The 6,000-nt window shown below is 46.8% G+C and overlaps 1 protein-coding gene across 1 annotated transcript in view; it reads left to right on the top strand.

Annotated features, from left to right (window-relative positions):
• The first annotated feature begins 1,676 nt into the window (after positions 1-1,676).
• Dh31 (diuretic hormone class 2) overlaps positions 1,677-6,000 on the top strand; it is a 112,178-nt gene continuing 107,854 nt past the window's right edge. The window contains exon 1 of the mRNA XM_080285560.1: positions 1,677-1,785. The gene's annotated coding sequence lies outside the window, so the exon portion shown is untranslated. The remainder of the gene's footprint in view (positions 1,786-6,000) is intronic.

Here is a 6,000-nt window from a genome sequence, read left to right as displayed (position 1 = left end):
AGAGTCGTATTGTGTGTGGCTCATGAGATTTCCTAACTCATCATCCTTAGCGATTTACTTTCCTCATTGAACCTCAGGGTATTCTTTAGTATATGAGAGAGGGATGTGTGAGCTGGGGGGAGGGCAGTGATATGTTCCCCACACAATGTACTGCACTAGACTTCCTGGCCGACCTCACGGCTCTTTACCTGTGATCGATGAGTCTGCTCGGCCAGGCAGACTAGGGTAAAGCAACAGTAGCAACAACCTATAGACAGTTTAATTCAGGTTAGGAAGGTCGTCTCGTAGTGAAGGGGTTAATGAAGACTCTCTAACCCCTCCCGTTCGGTAAATCCCCCCAGATCCCTCTTGGCCCATTAGCGCCTTTTATATCTACCTCTTGCTGCCTCCAGACGATTTTATTCAGCTTTGACGTAACCTTTTGATCTGAGGGGTTAGATGCAACCTTCATTAACCCCTGCGTGACTGGAGTGGGGGTTGTTTTCATCTGATGGAACTAGGTCACTTTCCGCAGTTAAATTATTGTGTCGTGGTTACATGAGCTTCGATGACCTTCCATTTGAACCAGTAATGAGTCTCCTTGGTTATTAGATACAATGACTTGGCCATCAACCGAGCAGAAAGGGGTTTGGGATATTTGCCAAGTTAGAACGAACTATTGAGGTCCCGCCTAAGTTAACCAAAGCTACATTCATCTCGAGCTAAGTTGTTAATACTGTGCATAAATCCGTTCTGTCAGACCGAGGCAGACCCGTCGACCACAGGTAATCAAATGCTTCTGTGGTGCCGTCGTACAGGTACAGTACAGTACATACACCGTGTAGGGATCCGAGGGTCCCCTTGTGGTAGACCGCGTAGGCTCCTCGTCAGCCCCTCGACCTGAGTAAAATGGTCTGGTGGCAGCAAGAACGTAGTGGAATTTAAGCAGTCCTTTTTGCGATAGGGTCAAGTTAGTGCCTTGGCGTCTTATATTTGACTTCTTGCTGCCTCCACACGGTTTATCTGAGCTTGGGAAAAGACATCTCTTACTGAAGGGGTTAATGGAGGCTAAACCTGTCCGTCTTAAGCTGAGGAAAATCGACTGAAGATGCAAGAATGAAGTGATAGAAAAAATCGAGGTCAGCTTATCGCCTCGTCGTTCCCATGCTTGACTTGGCCGTATTCCCGAATTACGTCAAAAATACGTCAAAAATAAGGTAGAGTGTGTGGGCGTGCGAGAGGGAGAGGGGGATAAGGGGGGAGGGAGGGTGGGTTGGAGGAAGGTGTGTGGGCGGGGTGCAGGTCTGATATTATAAACTGTCCTAAGCTCCAGCTGTGTGTTAGGATTCTTTGTGTACAGGGTGTCTCAGAAATTGGTGTACTAATCGCAGGAGGTGATTTTTGGGCTAATTTTGCCTAGAAGGTCCTGTATAATCGTGGGTCCAGTTCTCAGGCGTCACGGAGCTACGGTTAGTGATGATTTTATGGGTGAATTTCCAGGGGGACCAGTTTCGTCCGTAGGCTTGGGAAAATTGGTAAATATGACCCCTAGAAAGGAGGAGTGTGGGCGGGGCTTGGAAACGGGGTGGGCGGGGCGGGGCTATAGAGTGGGCGGGACTGGGCTACAAAGGGGGCGGTGCCAGTGGACGCGAGGATATATAAAGAGCGGGGGAGGGCGGGCTGCGACTCTCCTGGCCCGGGACTGCTACAGGTGAACGACTGAGGCACCGCCGCTCCCGAACCCGCCACAGCAGCCCACGTACCCACCACCCCCCCGTCTCTTTCTCTCCCAGGCAACGTCCTACCGTAAGTACCCAGGTGTCCTTCGTCAGTACTTACGCGGCTTCCTTAGTAGGCTTTTTTGTGGGGGAGAGAAGGTTTAGGGAATGCAGTAAAGTTTATGGGTATGTTCGTTTTATACATGTACTGGCAACGTCCGACCGTAAGTACCCAGGTGTCTTTCGTTAGTACTTACGCATCTTCGTTAGCAGGCCATCGTTTCGTTAGTAGACATATTCTGTGGGGGAGAGTTTAGAGAAAGGGATGTAGGGTATATGAGTATAGTGGTCTGTGTCGTAATAGGTCGCAGAAAGTTCAGAATTAATCGCACGCTTCCTCTTCATTTGGGAGGACGACCTTTGGAAGTTACGTTGATGGCCATTTTAATTTCTTATTTTCCTGTCATTTTTGGTGGTTCTTCTAAGTGTCTTGCAAATCTTCGTAAGTTTCCTCAAGTTTTCGTTATTAATCACATATCTTCGTTCATGCTTACGAACCCTAGTTGGAGAAAACATGAGGAGAGAAAAGGGAAAGTTTATAAAGTGGTGTGGGTCGGACATTATCACTGGTTTTCACGATTTTTAGCCAAATCTGATGAGTGGATGGATAGATTGTGCTCTCTATTCGTGTCTGGCAATGATTCGTAAGCACCCACTCGCTTTCGTAAGTATTTTCGCGTCTTCGTTAGTTGGTTCGTGAGGGAGGTGATGGCTGTGGGTGTAGACATTTTTTTACACTAATTTCACGCATTAATTCGTGTTCTTGTTTCGTAAAAATTCGTGTTTTTGCTCAATGAGATGTTTTGGTACTGATGAAGTTTGGTTTCGTGGGATTTTGTGCAATGGGTGTAATTATGTTACAGTGTGTACGTCATTATGTTGCGATGTGCATGTCATTGTGTTGCAGTGTGTAAGTTATTATGTTACAGTGTGTACCTCAAAATGTTGAAGTGTGTACGTAATTATGTTGCACTGTGTACGTCATTATGTTCCACGTTTTGTTGTTGCAGTGGTGACCTTGTTGCAGGCACGTTAACCTCTTGAATACGAGAGGCGACAAATGATGAATTACACCCTCAGGCCTTAAATGCGAGGCCTGTGGGGGGCGGGGGGGGACGCTAGGTTTACGATGGAAGAGTTGAGAGGATGGATGGGACTGGAGTGTATTGGTGTTATGATGAGGAGGGGCAGACTGAGATGGTTTCGGCATGTGGATAGAATGGGAGATGGCAATTGGGTGTGGAGGGTGAAAGGTGTGAATGGAGAGCTGAGAGGAAGGATAGGACTGGAGTGTATTGGTATTGTGATGATGAGGAGTAGACTGAGATGGTTTGGGCATGTGGAGAGGATGAGGGATGGCAATTGGGTGCAGAAAGTGAGAAGTGTGAACGCTGGGGGTAGGGAGAGGCAGACCGAATAAGACCTGGGATGAGGTCATAGAGTGTGACCTCAGAGATAAGGGACTGAATAGGGAGGCTGCCAGAGATCGAGCAACATGGAGGATGACCTTTGGGTGCAGAAAGTGAGAAGTGTCAACGTCGGGGGTAGGGTTGTGAGAGGCAGACCGAGATTGACCTGGGATGAGGTAATAGAGTGTGACCTCAGGGATAAGGGACTGAATAGTAAGGCTGCCAGAGATCGAGCAACATGGAGAGCCGCCAATAGGTGACCAAGGCCGACGCATGCAATTAAAGGATGTGGAGATCGTAGAGAAAGTGTCAAATAAGACTTTGCCCCCCACCCCCACTAAAGAATCCTTCTGTCTCTTTATCTGTCTGTCCGTCTGTCTGTCTCTGTACCTATGTATCTGTCTATTAATCCGTGTCCATCTGTCTATCTAGCTGTCTATTGCCAGACACCTAGATCTGGTAAGGCCTCTTCTGAGTTTAATAAAATCGTCTGCCGCTTCTAGTATAAATTATGGGACAATTCATCATTGGACTGAAGGGGTTGATTGAACTTTTTTTTTTTTAGGAATGGAACAACGATCGTTGGTTTCTCTCTCTCTCTCTCTCTCTCTCTCTGTTCAGAAAATACTGTATAGTACACCAGACATTAAGCATAAACTCTACGGTGCCCACACACACTTTTCACTATCATCGTTATTGCTTACCGGAATCTTTCTATTCGTCAAGCATGTTGGTCAGTTCTGGATGTTTGTCTGTCTGTCTTTCTGCACTCAACAGGTCACAATATTGCGCCAGTCGTTCTGAAAAAAAAAAAATCAGAAGGTAGACATCCGTAAACCCTGAAAGCCTATTGTTTTTCATCAGAATCGGTCAGTGGCCCTGGTCTGGGTGGGAGTTCAATCCCTATCTTTAACATGGAGCAGATTTTCAAAAATTCATATCTCCGTCAATACTCATCGGGAGGGGGATGAGGGAGGATCGTATAACCGGGCAGTTGATCCTCCATCCCATGCCGATGCCACCACGTGAAGGCGTTCCTCTCCGGCACCTCCGCAGGGTTACCTAATGCATCCATCTTGCGTGACGCGTAATTCCAGACTTCATTCTCTGTGGCCACGACCAAAATTCCCCTAAGCTCCTCTATCACTGGTCCTCTCCTCCTCTCACTGCCACTACAAACCACCTTCCTTCATTTACGCTTCTCTTTTCCTCCCCCTCCATTTTTTTCCCTCCTGCCATTTCTTCTCCCACGTGTCTTCCCCCATTCTCCTTTTCCTCCTTCCTCCCCTCACCTTTCTCTCCCAATTCTTCTTCCCCCTTTCCTTTCCTCTACCCTCTTCTCTTCCCTCATCTCCGCCTCCCCCTTCCTTTTCTCTTCCTTGTCTTCCTTCTGCCACCGCTCATCCTCTCCCCTCTTTTTCTTTCCCCTCTTCTTCCCATTCCGCGACCCTCCTTCCCCCTCTTTTTCCCCCTCCCTCTTCCCTCTTCTTCACCTCCATTCCCTTCCCCCCTTCCTTTCCATCTCCTTCCCCCCCTCTCTCTCTCCTCTTCCTGTTCCCCCCCCCCTCTTCATCTCACCTTTCTGCCACTCCTGCTGGCTAATATTCCCAAGCTGCGAGAGGCTATAGTGATTCTCTGACCGTAGATAATTTTTAGTCAAGCCGAAGATGGAGATATTTTGATGGTGTGTGTGTGTGTGTGTGTGTGTGTGTGTGTGTGTGTGTGTGTGTGTGTGTGTGTGTGTGTGTGTGAACCAAATATCTTATGAATTTCGGATCCGATTTTAACCAAACGTGGCGCATACATTCTGAGGGCAGATGGCAAGAAGTCATTGGATTTTAGTGCGAATCGGTCAGGGGTCAAGGTCAGGGGTCGAGGTCAAAGTTCGATCATTCTAATCTCGCTAATATAGTGCCTTTAATCCCCTCAGCCCGATGACGCCATTTTTGCACTCTTATTCTTCTAGTTCAAAGGCTTCTCTATCGCCTGGAAGAGAGATTTTTCGAAATGAAGGGGTCAAATCCAGGGTTGTCCATATATAGCGCTCTGCCTACACTCCGCTCGGGGGTTTCTCGTGTGTTCTGGCCCTGCATCGTTTCCGTGGCACTTCTTCGTGACCAGCATCCTATTCCGGTGTTTTTGTCTCAGCACAGTTAAGAATTAGAGACTGCAGTTTTAGGCCGAGTTAGAGTGGAAAGGGTGTATTATACTTTTGCACCTCCCTCTACGTCTCCACCTTATTCTTCTCACATATTCTCGTCGGTAAGGAAACTCCCTAACACCTTTTCCTAAGCGAATTATTTTGCTTATTACACCTTACTGTCTGTGTTACATGGATCCTTCCAGTATCGCCATACTCTTCGTTAGTAACGTACGAAAAAGGAAATTAACCATCCATATCCTAAAATAAATCGCTAAGGAAGAGGTGCTTGGGAGCCAAACACCTTTTCCTAAGCGATTTATTTTGCTTATTACATCTTACATTCCTATTCCATGATATATAAATTCTCCCAACATCGCCATACTCTACACAAATAACATAAAAATAAGGATATTATTTACCCATATCCTAAAATAAATCGCTAAGGGAGAGTTGCTACCAGAATACGGGCCCAGATCTTGTCTTCCTTGCATTACCTTCGCCTCAGTGCTCTTTTGTTGATATTCTTTCATCCACGTGCGTTCAATACTCTCTCTTCTCTCTCCACCCCCCCCCCTTTTTTTTTATCTCTCTCTTCTCTCTTTCCTCATGATAAATAAACATGAAAATGAATATCAACTAGTCTTATCCAAAAATAAATCGCTTAAGAAGAGATGCTGGGGAGCTACCTTAG

Source organism: Coenobita brevimanus, chromosome 13, assembly GCF_032717465.1.
Source record: "Coenobita brevimanus isolate Jiangsu-jjx chromosome 13, ASM3271746v2, whole genome shotgun sequence".
Lineage (NCBI taxonomy): Eukaryota > Metazoa > Arthropoda > Malacostraca > Decapoda > Coenobitidae > Coenobita > Coenobita brevimanus.
The sequence above is the reverse complement of the archived record's forward strand: the minus strand, read 5'-3'. Positions and strand labels throughout refer to the sequence as shown.